This window comes from Hemiscyllium ocellatum, chromosome 46 (assembly GCF_020745735.1).
Source record: "Hemiscyllium ocellatum isolate sHemOce1 chromosome 46, sHemOce1.pat.X.cur, whole genome shotgun sequence".
Lineage (NCBI taxonomy): Eukaryota > Metazoa > Chordata > Chondrichthyes > Orectolobiformes > Hemiscylliidae > Hemiscyllium > Hemiscyllium ocellatum.
Genome location: NC_083446.1, coordinates 25,172,086 through 25,185,404, shown reverse-complemented (window position 1 = coordinate 25,185,404; position 13,319 = coordinate 25,172,086).

Genomic DNA, 13,319 nt, shown 5'->3' with positions numbered 1-13,319 from the left:
TGCAGGGTCCGAGTGGTTTTATGAAAGGTAAATTATACTTTGAGCTGTAAAATTACGGAAAGTATTTCTGGAGAGGCCTGAGAATGTAACAAGCGGATTTGATAAAGGGGATCTGGTAGACACCAGGCTTTCCAGAGTTTTTCCACAAGGTATTACAAAATAAAAGTTCTTACACAAGACAGAAGCTCGTAGGATGATGGCTAATGTATTAATATGGGATGATGATTGGTTAGCATATAGAAATCGGAGAGTCAACATTAATGAATCTTCATGATATAGTTGTATCTGCTGGAGTACCACAGCTATGAGTCCGATGGCATCAGTTCTTTACACTCTATACTGATAGACAGAAGGAGGGAGTTGAGCCAACATTCATCCGAGTTTGAGGATGACACTGAGAATCAAAAAAACAGGCTGTTATTTAATGGAAAGGACTTTCAGAAAAGGAGCAGTACAAAGGGATTGGAGTATTCCAGTGTATGAAACATAACGTCAGCATGCTGATGCAGCAAATAACTTGTTCAAAAGACGGATTCCTGGGATGAAAGGTTTGTGTTATTGAGAATCTCTAAAATGGTGAGGCGATTATTCATTGGGGTTTAAATGAATGAGGAGTGGTTCTGCTGAATAATACAAGACACAGAGAGGGATTGACGTGCCAGATATTGAAAAGTTGTTCCCATTCCTGGGTGGAGTCTCGTACTCGAGGACATAGATACCGAATATGGAACATCGATTTCAATCTGAGTTGCAAAGTGATTCCTTCTCTTAGAAGGTAGTGGATGTCGGGAATTCTCTAACCCAGAGAGGTGTGGAGGGATACAAGGAGTCGGCAAGAAAGTGGAGTCGAACACTGGAGTAGATCAGCCATGTTCGTATCAAATGACAAGGCAAGCTTGAGGGGCCGAATAGCCTACTCTTGTTCCTACATTTTAATTTCACATGTTATGCTTTTGCAAAGTAACTGGTTATTATCCTGGAAGTTGTGTAGTGTAATGCTACATTCGGGTGAGCAGAGGATTTGTTTGAGTTAACGCTGGGTGGGGTATGTGGGCTGTATTCACAGTAAATCTGGGTCTGGGACATAACCCACATCTGACGCAGATGTTGCGGAGAGGGGAAGCCTGGAAACAGGGATTGGGGGTGAGTGTCAGTTCCTGACCCAGCCTCGGTTTTCCAAGTACATTTCCAAAACTGCACCTAACCATCGGAGTGGCCTGGATCTGCCGCTGTATCGCAGATCCGAAGGGCTGAGTGGAACATGAGAACATAGGACTGAGGACACGACGGGGCCATTCAGCCCTTTGACACTACTCCACCAGTAAAGTATGCCATGACTCGTCTCATTGTGGTCCCAGCTGCACTTTTCTCTCCATGCACCATTATCCCTGATTCACCTGTCTGCAGACAATCAGAGGAAGCTAGCCTCTATATAATATAAAGATTCATCCATCCCAAACTTCTGGGAAAGAGGATTCCCACTTGAATGAATTCCCACTATGTGATTTTTTTTCTCATTTCAGTTGTGACTGAGGATGGAGGGTGTCACTCTTTCCTTTTCTAGTCCCACTCCTCCACTGCTCACAACAAATTTTAAATGTAGCCAGGTTGGTGATATGGCCGATGATAAAGGTTTCAGACTGGGGTAGATTCAGTAACAAGAACAAGTCAGGCAGATTTCTTTAGTGAGCCACAAGTTACTAACAGATCTAACGGAGGAGTATGTTGGATCTGTTGGTAGCACTGCTGCCTCACATCACCAAGGAGCTGGGTCCAATTCCAACCTCGGGTGACCCACTATGTGGAGGTTGAACATTCTCCTTATGCCTGTGTGGGTTTCCTCCCAGTGCTCCAGTTTCCTGCCACAGTCCAAAGATGTGCAGTTTAAAGTGGATTGCACATTGTGCCCAGGGATGCGGAGGTTAGGTGGGTTAGCTATGGGAAATGCAGCGTTACATGGATAAGATTGGGGGGCACATCAAGGTCGGATGCTGTTTGGTGCGTCAGTGTGGAATAAATGGACGGAATGTCCTGCCTCCACACTGTAGAGATTCTATGACAATGACAATAAATTTGGACGATACAAACACCCAGTGGGTATCTACCTGAACCACTCTCCTCAAGGTCTCATATGATTTTTTTCTCTAATTCCAAGAGTAACCTTTTAAAGCCTTTATAATATCAGCCGTACACCCCAGGAATACGTGAAATGAAATATGCCTGAATTGCTTCCAATATAATCATATCTGTTCTCAAATAAGGAGACACAAAAAACTAATCTCACACTCAGATCATAATGTTTATAATTGTTTTCTCAAAGTGCTGTGCGTCTTTGGAACACTCTTTCCCACGGAGCAAAGGAGGCAGCGATATTGAATTTTTCTTTTGAGGCACAGATGGAAGGTTCATAAATAACAACAGAGTCAAGGATTATCGAGGATTGGGCAGCAATGTGCAGTGTGGGGGGAAATGTAGACAGTGGTATCAAGTAACACGGCATCAGAACCTGCAGGAATATAATGCAAAATGAAATGATAATATCGATAAAATGTTAAGGGGGAATACAAGATGGCGGCGATCCAGAAGGTCTGCTTTGCTGGGCTCTGCATCAACACACGGGCAAAGTGGTTCTCTAACCCACCACTTCCAAGCCATTTACTTAAAATTCAACACTAAAAGAGTGATAGAATCTTTACTAATCCCGTTTTGTCAAATGGAAATGACAAAACACGGGAAAGGATCGAGTAAGTCCCAACAAGTGGTGCACACGTCAGAAACATCGAGCATGCTTGACGCTGTAGCTGCAAACAACTCTGCTCGTTCGATGGACCCAGTTACTCACCAGGTCTTGGTAACTGAGTTCACCAGGTTACGTGAAATGATTGAAGCCATGATTGAAGAACCGTTCAGCCGTGGCTAGAGCCGCTCTCAGCCGTGCTCCAAAAACATGAGCAGCAACTTGACAGTCTTGGAAACAGAACAGACGATGCCAAGCGCTGAACTGCAGCGACAGAGACCGTGATCGATTCCTCCCGGGAGAGGATGTTTGCCCTTGAAAAACAGGTCTGCACCTTAACTAAACAAGATGACGACCTCGAGAACAGGGGTCGGATGAAGAATATTCACATTGCCGGTTTGCTGGAGCGGACAGATGGCGAGGTTTTTTTCAAGAAATGGCTGCAGCGATTCCTTCAATTCGAAACTGAGGGGGGACGGGTGAAGAGTGAGACAGTTCATCGGGTTACGGCACGGAAGTCAGTCTCAGTCCAACGCCCTCACCCTGTTCTTGCGCGATTATATAGTTATGACTGATGGAAGCTTTCAGAACCCGGGGAAAGATCCAATGAGTTTAATTCACGAGAGCTCCGCGATTATGTTATCTTAGAACTTTTCAGCGGCGGTGATTCAGGAAAGAAAATCTTTTGATGATATCAAGAGGAGAATAAGGGAACTCGGGATTCAGTATTCCTTACGGTTCCCAGCGGTGCTCCATATTGCTTTGAATGGATCCGTGAACCCGTCTGACTCTCCAGAGAAAGCGTAAACTTTGTGGATATTTTACAGTAAGCTGGATGTTTAGATAATCATGTTTCTCTCGTAAAGAAATTTCGTTGGATTTTTCTGCTATTAACCAGTGCTACATTATAGTCGGGGATGGGTAGAGTACTCAATTTTAACTTCTTCATTAGTAGTACTATGTTTTTCTTTCTTTGCTTGTGTCTGGGGTGCAGCTCAAGCTTGAGGGAGTTACAAAGCTAGTTCTGATGACTAAGTGCAGACCGAAGGGCAGTTCAAGCCCGATTTTTGTTGTTAATTGCCTTGGATTCCATATTGGTAGCGGTTTTGAGATATGTAAGCGTCCCCAGTGGGCGGTGGGGGGTAAATTCCCCAATCGAGTGTCATTGGCGTTCTGGATTTTATTTCATTCTTCTTTTTGTGTTTAGCTTTGGAAAGTTTTGAGAGCTTGTTAGTTGTAGTAGTTTTAGTTTGTACAGTTTTTAGGCTCAATGAGTTTTTTTTCATTAATGATCATCAATGTGTAATTCGACGTGAAACTCTGGAGTTGAAATGTTGCTCCAGTGTGTTATGGAAAATTATGTACTTAAATGTTGTACCTGGAACATTATGGGAAGCCATCTGCCAGTCAAGAGGAAAAATGTACTTTCTAATCTTCAAAAAGAGAGGGTGGATGTTGTCCTATTGCAGGAGATGCATCTTGATGGCAAGGAATATTTGACGTTACAGCAGGGTGGGTTTGATCAGATTTATTTCTCGTTTTTTAATACTAGGTGTAGGCGAGAAGCCATCCTAGTGAAGAAGGATCTTCCATTTAAATTACTAGATTGTATTAGACACTCACGGAAGGATCATCATCCCCAGAATCTTGAACTATGGGAGATAATACAGTATTTTGAATGTTTATTGCCCCCCGGCACACCCTCTTAAAATCCTGGGAGATGCATTTTCCAAATTCAGTTATCTTGCATCGTGGCAGATTACTATAGAAGGAGATTTCAACACTCTTATGACCCCACGGTGGACAGAATGTACAAAGGTTCCCTAATACTCTTGTTATAATGTAAACAATTAGTGGATTTGTGTGCAGAACTAGAGCTGGTGGATGTCTGGAGGCAGATCTACCTCACAAGTAGGGATTTTATTTTCTCCTTAAACCTGCAGAAATGGCACATGAGGGTTGATCTCTTCCCCATCCCTGCAACAATCTTAGATTCGGTGGCATTCTGCATGATTGGAAATATTATCCCAACATTCCTGCCCAGAAGTAAGATAGAAGTTACATAAGGTTATGTTGTATGCAGATGAGGGTCTTACGTTTTGGTCAAATCCCACAGTTTCGGCAGCTCACGTGATGCAATGCATTAATTCGCTTATCACCTTTTCCATCTATAAGATTAATTTTACCAAGTTTGTGTCATCCCTATGGGAGGTCTCAGGGAAATACCTGATGTTGAAGGCAAATCCTGGTTTCCTTTTAATTGGTTACGGGGGTGGTTTCACTATTTCAGCATATTCATTACATCCGTCTTTGATCATTTATTTAATGTGAACTATGTCGATTTGTTTGACAAAGTTAAACAAGGCCTTCAAAGATGGGAGGCATTTCCAATATCCTGGCTAGGTCGGATGGTTGTTCTTAAAATGAATGTCCTTCCTTATTTGCTATGCCTCGTGTGAATTATTCTTTTGATGTTTCCCAGACAGATATTTAGGAGACTTAATGGCTGGTTTAGCTCTTTTATTTGGCATCATAAGCGACTCTTTATCAAGCTAACCAAATTGCAACTATCCCACAGAGTGTGGGGAGTAGACTCCCAGATTAAAATATGTCAATTAAGCTCTTTATTATCCCATGTTAGTGTCTGACCCACTGAGGACTCGGCATCACTATGGTTAGATATTGAACCCTCTCAGAGAAAGTGAACCCTTATTAGTCTGTTTTTCTTAGAAAAAAATAACATAGTGGAGTACTCTCATAACCCAATAATTGTCAATACTGTTACAACATGAATGACAATGCGTCAGTTTGAGGGCAATAAAGCCAAAACCATGTTTCTTAGCCCTACAATTGGTAACACCGAGTTGTCAACCGGGGATAATGGATTCCATGTTTAAACTGTGGGAAGTCAGGGGTGTAACTTGCTTGAGTGATTTAGAATTAATAGAATCCCTACAGTGTGGAAACAAGCCCTTGGGTCCAACAAGTCGACTTCGACCCACCCAGACCCATTTCCCTAGTATCCTATATTTATCCTGACTAATGCTCCAACCTACATATCCCTGAACACTATGGGTGATTTATCAATAGCCAATTCATCTAACCTGCATATCTGTTGATCCTGGTGCTGTGAGGCCGCAGTGCTAACTACTGAGCCACCACGTGTTATTTGAGGGAGAATGAATGACATCATTTGATCAAATAACTCGTAAGTATGGACTACCTACTGATGACATCTTCTGTTTTTTTCCAGTTCAGAGATTTGATTTTTTAAAAAATACAGCTTTAACAGACTCTCACAGATCGGATAGAGAGAAGTGGGTGCTTATTGCTTAGAATACAGTCTCTGTCAGTACCCTTTATCATTAGTTGGAGTGTGTCCCCTCAAACGAGACTGTGCAACTTTGTGATGCCAGCGAGAGAGAGAGTTGGGGGTTCAGAATAACTCGGAGAGATAGGAGGATATTTGTGAAAATGCTCGAAGGATTTTGATCTGTAACAGGACACATTCCATGCAGTTGAAAATTCTTCATAGGGTCTATCTGACCACAGATTTACTCTCAAAATGATAAATGGGATTATCTTCAGTATATCGTAAATGCAGAATGACTACAGGTACTCTTACTATTGTTTGTTGTCCTGCTGCAGGCTTCATATATATTGGAGCACTGTGATAGCTCTGATAGAGTAGGTATTGGGGACTGAATTGGAGATGGATCCGGTTTTTCTTTTCCTGGGCCTGCTCAGGGTTCCTTACGCAGATGCACATAAGGAAAAAAAATATGTATCATTACTTTCTGTGCTAGGAAACATGTTCTGTTTGTGTAGGATGTCTGAAAACCCCGGGACTGTTGGGTCGTCGTAAGTTCTTCATGGAGAATATCCCTTTGGACTTTCTCACCAGTATGGTGCATCAAAAAAACAGAGATTTATGTAAGACATGGCAGGATTTTTTGGATTACCATGATGCAGGTTTATCTGTCACATCAAGACGGGCTTTTATATAGACATGACGATATTGTCTAATGGATCTAATATCAAGCGAGGAACTATTATGAACATAAAAATGCGGATAGTTAATGCAATTGAAGAACGAGAGCTATCGTTTTGTTATGCTGAGCTGTACTATTTATTCATTATTTAGAATTAATAGAATCCTTACAGTGTGGAAACAAGCCCTTGGGACCAACAAGTCGATTTCGACCCACCCAGACCCATTCCCCTACCATCCTATATTTACCCTGACTCTTGTTTATTTTTGTTTTTCTTCTGTCCATTTAGTGTTTTTGACTTGTTTTTTATGTACATGTACATGCGTGTAATTTTGTTCAGTTATTTGAGGTGTGTTGTTAATGGGTTATTATCATATTAAAAATCTCATTTCAATAAAATTACTTTTTTAAAAAAATAAAATGGTAACATTGATAGAATAGTCTCCCAAAGAACTCTCATTAGAGAGACCATGTCTAGGTGACACCCTCAGTGCTCGGGAGCCTCATGTGAAGCACTTCTCTGATGTTTCCTCCGACATTTACAATAGTTTGTATCTGCCACTCCCGGTTGTCAGTTCCAGCTGTCCGCTGAAATGTCTGCAACACAAATTCTCAGCTCGGTGAACAGAACCACAACAATGAACACCAGAGCTACAAAACTTCTCGCAAACTATGTACACTTCGATAAGAACCCCCTTCAGTTTCCTAGGCTGTAAAGAAATAAGTTCTAACCTGTCCAATTTTTCCCCATAATTTAAACCCTTTAGCCCAGGAAACATCTCTCAAATTTCTTCTACACTCTTCCTTGTTCAATACTATCCTTTCTCGAGCAAGGTGAACAAAACTGAACACAATACTCCAACTGCAGCCTTACCAATATCCTGTATAATTGCAACATAACGTCCCAACTTCTATACTCCATGCCCTGATGTAGGCCAGTGTGCCAACAGCCTTCTTCACTGTCCTGTGTATCTGTGACTCAAATTTCAGTCAACCGTGCACCTGATCTCTAATGTCCTTTATTCCACTACACTCCTTAAGGCACTCTCATTCATCATTAAACTCCTACCTGAATTTGACTTTCCAAAATAAATGACATCACCCTTATCTATGTTACACTCCATATGCTATTTCTCAGCCCACTTCTGCTGCCGATCAAGGTATTGCTGCAATTTCTGGTAATGTTCCTCATTGGATCCCTCCTATTTTAGTGTCATCAGCAAACTTACTAACCTTGCGTTGTGCACCATCGTCCAGATCATTGATATAGATAACAAATAGCAATGGGCCCTGCACCGATCCTTGATGCACTCCAATTGTCACAGGACTCTCGTCCGACAAGCATACCTCCACCATAGCCATTTGCTTCCTAACGCCAAGCCAACTGTGTCGCCAATTTACCAGTTCACCTTGGAGTTCATGCAATCTAACCTTCTCGTGCGGCCTACCATGTGGAACCTTATCAAAGGCCTTACTGAAATCCATATAGACTATGTCCACCACCCTGCCCTCGTCAACCTTTCTGTTCACATCCTCAAAAAACTCAACCAAAATTTGTACGGCATGATCCGCCACGCACAAAGCCATGCTGACTGTTCCAAGTCAAACTCTGTCTTTCCAAATGCATGCATATCCTATGTCTCAGAACCTTCTCAAGTGGTTTACTGGAAACAGGTGTGAAGCTTAGTGGTGCATACTTCCTATGTTTTTCTATGCAGCCCTTCTTGAATAAGGGCACAACATTTGTTCACGACCAATCTTCCGGGAACTTGGCCCCTGATCTGTCTTCTCTCGCCTCTTGCAGTCTCTTGCATATATCTGGTCAGGACCAAGAGATTTATCTGACTTAATGCATTCTAATTTGTCCAACAGCACCTCTACTGTGATATTAACGGTACCAAGATATGACAACTAATCCCCCCCCCCCCACCCCCCCCCCAGGTCAAAATCTTCATGTCTTTCTTCATGGTAAACACAGAGGGGAAATTGAGGACCTCGCCAATCTGTTGTGGTTTTACACATGAATGCCCACTTTGGATTTTAAGGCGTCCTATTTTCTCTATAGACGTTCTTTTTCTTTACGATACTGAAAGCACATCTTTGGATTCACCCTAATTTTCTCAGCAAAGGCTATGTGTTCACCCTTTTCGCCCTCCTGACTTCCTTCTTCAGTGAACTCCTGTATTCCCGTGTCTCTCCATAGATTCCACTGATTCCAGCTACCTGATCCTGAGCCCTCCTTTTTGCTGGCCAGAGCCTGATTATTTCTTGTCATTCGGGGTTATCTCTTCCTGCCTCACTTTCCCTTCATACTCACAGGAACATTTAGACCTTGAACTCGAGCTATCTCACTTCTAAAGGCTTCTCACTTACCAGAGATCCTGTTACCTGGAAACAAGCTTCTCCAATCAACGTTTGCAAGTCCCTCTCTAATTCCAGCAAAATGCACCTCGCCCCAGTTGAAAACTTATCCCTCCCATATCTATTTTAAGTTGTAAATGCTCCCCACTTTACCTCCGTCACCTATCCTGCCCTATGTGCCAACAGTAGGTCGAGTTTGTCCCCTCCCGAGTAGGACCCTCTATATGCTGCTTGTGGAAACTTTCCTGAACACACTTCACTAATTTCTTTCCATCTTAGTCCTTAAACCTCTGGAAGACCCAGTCTATGTTAGTATAATTAAAACACCTATTATGACAAACCTATTGCTCCTGCAAGTCTCCCCAGTCTCCTTGAATATTTGTTTCTCTAATTCCCATTGATTATTTGGAGGCTTATCGTGCAACCACGATAACGTCACCATCCCCCTCTTACTGCTTTGCACCATCCACAAAACCTCACTCAATATTATCTGTTATTTCATCTTTAAATACTGGAGTAGTATGCGCCTGAGTCAGAACTATTGGTATTGAAACTGTTTCAATTTACATCTCTCCCTCCCAGTGATTTTCACACTCACAGCACCCCTTGTCAAGATGCATTGGAGATATGAAGCTGTAAATGGATGGGAGCTGCACATCCTGTCACTGCCAGCATTGACTGCAAGTTTCCCCACACTGGGCAGGGATCTAACAGTGTTACCGAACAATGCAACAGTCTGGGGTTATATATAAATGAACCAGTGCTGTCTGCACAGCTCCTGTGACTGCTTCCTGTTCCTGTGTCCCAGTGTCGAGCAGTTGAGTGATTGCCTCCTGTTCCTGTGTCCCAGTTTCAACAGTTGAGTGACTCCCTCCTGCTCCTATGTCCCAGTCTCGAGCAGTTGAGTGACTCCCTCCTGTTCCTGTGTTCCAGTCTCGAGCTGTTGAGTGACTGCGTCCGTTTCCTGTGTCCCAGTCTCGAGCAGTTGAGTGACTGCCTCCTGTTCCTGTGTCCCAGTCTCGATCAATTGAGTGGCTGCCTCCTGTTCCTGTGTCCCAATCCCGAGCATTTGAGTGACTGCCTCCTATTCCTGTGTCCCAGTCTGGAGCAGTTGAGTGACTGCCTCCTGTTCCTGTGTCCTAGTCTCGAGCAGTTGAGTGACTGCCTCCTGTTCCTGTGTCCCAATCTCGAGCAGTTGAGTGACTCCCTCCTGTTCCTGTGTCCCAGTCTCGAGCAGTTGAGTGACTGTCTCCTGTTCCTGTGTCCCAGTCTCGAGCAGTTGTGTGACTGCATCCTGTTCCTGTGTCCCAGTCTCAAGCAGTTGAGTGACTCTTTCCTGTTCCTGTGTCCCAGACTCGAGCTGTAGAATGACTCCCTCATGTCCCTTGTCCCAATCTCGAGCAACTGAGTGATACATCCTAATCCCAAGTTTGTGAAAGTAGATATCCTCCTCTGCTACTGACTAACGGGCTCCAATATCTCTGTGCTCACCTGCTGCTCCTGTGGAATGGAGTTAAGGGACTGAATGGCCTCTTCACATTCCTTACAGCTTCTCTTGTCTAACAGCCTTTCTCCTGTTTCTGTAAAACACCATCAAAATCTGAATGATGTATTTTTGTCAGTAATTGTGCAAACAAGCTGACTGTCAGAATTCAGAAGCTGAATAGCCTCCTCTTGTTCCTGTGTTACACACTCAAGAGGCAACAGAGTCTCAGTGATGTACAGTAAGGAAAAAGACCCTTCGATCCGGTTGTCCATTCTGACCAAATATCCTAAATTAATCTCGTCCCCCTTGCCAGCACTTGGCCCATATCCCTCTAAACCCTTCCCACCCATGTACCCATTCAAATGTCTTTTAAATGGTGTAACTGTGCCTACCTCCACCATCTCTTTTGGTTGTTCATTCCATACACGCAGCAGTCTCTCTTTGAAAGTGCTATGCCTCATTTCCCTTTATAAATCTTTCCCCACTCACCTTAAACCTTTGACTTGTAATTTTGGACTCGCCTATCCTGGGGTAAAGACATTGACCGTTTACCTCATCTATGCCCCTCATGATTTTCTAAACCTCTTTAAGGTCAGCCCTCAGCCTTAACACTTGAAAATAGCCCCAGCCTATTCAGACTCTCCCTTTGGCTCAAACCCTCCAACATCTGCAACATTCTTTTAAATCTCTTCTACACCCACTTGACAACATCGTTCCGAAAGCAGGGAGACCAGAAAAAAAAGACAACATTACAAAAGTGGCCAAACCCATGTCCTGGACAGGGGCAACATGTCTTGCAAACACATAGACTCAAAGCACGCACCAATAAAGGGAAGATCACCAAGTGCCTTCTTCACTACACTGTCTACCTGTGACGGCACTTTCAAGGAACTGAGAACCTGCTCCATAAGGTGACACAATAGCTCAGTGACTAGCATTGCTACCTCAGAGCACAGCGTTCTTGGTTTAACTCCATCCTTGAATGACTGCCTGTGTGGAGTTTGCACATTCTCCCCGTGTCTGCGTGCGTTTCTTCCGGGTGCTACGTTTTCCTGCTACAGTACAAAGATATACAGGCAAGTGTAGATTGGCCATGCTAAATTGCCACAAGTACCCAGGGATGAGTAGGTGATGTGGATTAGCCATGGGAAATACAGGCTCAGAGGGACAGAGTAGGGGTTTCTCCAGTACGATACTGTTTAGAGGGTCGGTATGGCCTAGATGGGCCGAATAGGCTGTTTCCTCACTGTAGGTATTCGATAATTTCAATGGAGTTCTCTTTGAGTGGCAACTTTCGACAGAACTCCACCTACATATCTTGCCCTGAATTGTCTTGCCAAAATGCAACACCTCATACTTATGTAAATTTAACTCCATCCACCACCCGTCGGCTCACCTAATCAACTTTCCCCTTGTTCGGAGATATCATTTTTCACTGTCGAATATACCACCTATTATCTACAAGCTTACTGACCATACTTCATATACTCAAATGCAAATGATTTTTATAAGTGACAAAAGGCAGTGGAACCACTATTGATCTTTGCGGCACACGACTAGTCACAGGTCTCCAAGGTCATTGAACAAATATCCACTGTCACGCTCTGTCTCCAATATTCCAGAAAATGTTGGATCTAAATGGCGAGCTCTCCCTGGATCCCAGGCAGTCTGTTCTTGCTAACCAGTCTACCATGTAGAACATTTTGGTTTTCTTACTGAATTCCATAAAGACAACATCCACTGTCCTGCCTTCATCAATCATCTTCATCACTTCCTCAAAACATTCCACCGAGTCAGTGAGACGTGATCTCCAATGTACAAAGCCCTCTTCAGTCCTTGTCCTTCCAAATGCATATACATCCTTTCTCTCAAAATCTCCTCCAACAATTTAGTCACCATTGATGTCAGGCTCACCAATCTATATTTACCTGTTTTTTCCTTCCTTTCTTAAATGATGACACTATGTTAGCAGCCCTCCAGTATTTTGTCATCTCACCTGTGGAAATCAATGATACAAATACATCAGCAAAATGCAGAGCAATCTCTTTCCTAGCTTCCCACAAATGTCTGAGATACAACTGATCAGGTCCCAAGGATTTGTTCACCGTTATGTGAATATCTTCAATATCTCGTTAACATTATTTGTAAAACCAACTCGTGTTCACATTTTTCTAGCCCGATTTCCCCATTGAGTATACACTTACTGCCCTTATCCTCTGGGGATCCACTTGATTTCAGTTCTGTTTACCTGATATATGTCTCCTTTCTTACCTTGACCAGAGCATCAATATATCTCGCCATCCAGCACTCCCTGCACTCACCAGCCTTGCTCCTCTCACTAATGGGAACACGTTTGCTCTCTGAAACCAAGTTTTGATTGCCTTGCATTTACCAACCCTCACTTTACCTGCAAATCGAGTATTCCAATTAGCCTTTCTAAGGCTCGACTAACACTTTCAAAATTAGCCTTGTTCAAAGTTAGAAACTTATTGTTTACATCAGGTCTTTCCTATTCCATCACTAGTTTAAACGTAATATTTATGCGTAACAGACTTGGAATGTTAAATAAACACTTCCTGCTCCTCTGTAACAGGCTCGACAGACTGCATGGGATCCTCATGTCCCTGTAAAATAGCCACAAGACATTAAATGACACATCAAGCCCTGGATTACGAGCAGCCAATAAACTGTACCTGATGGAGGACCATCCATTCTCAGTTACAGAAACAATGAACTCCAGGTG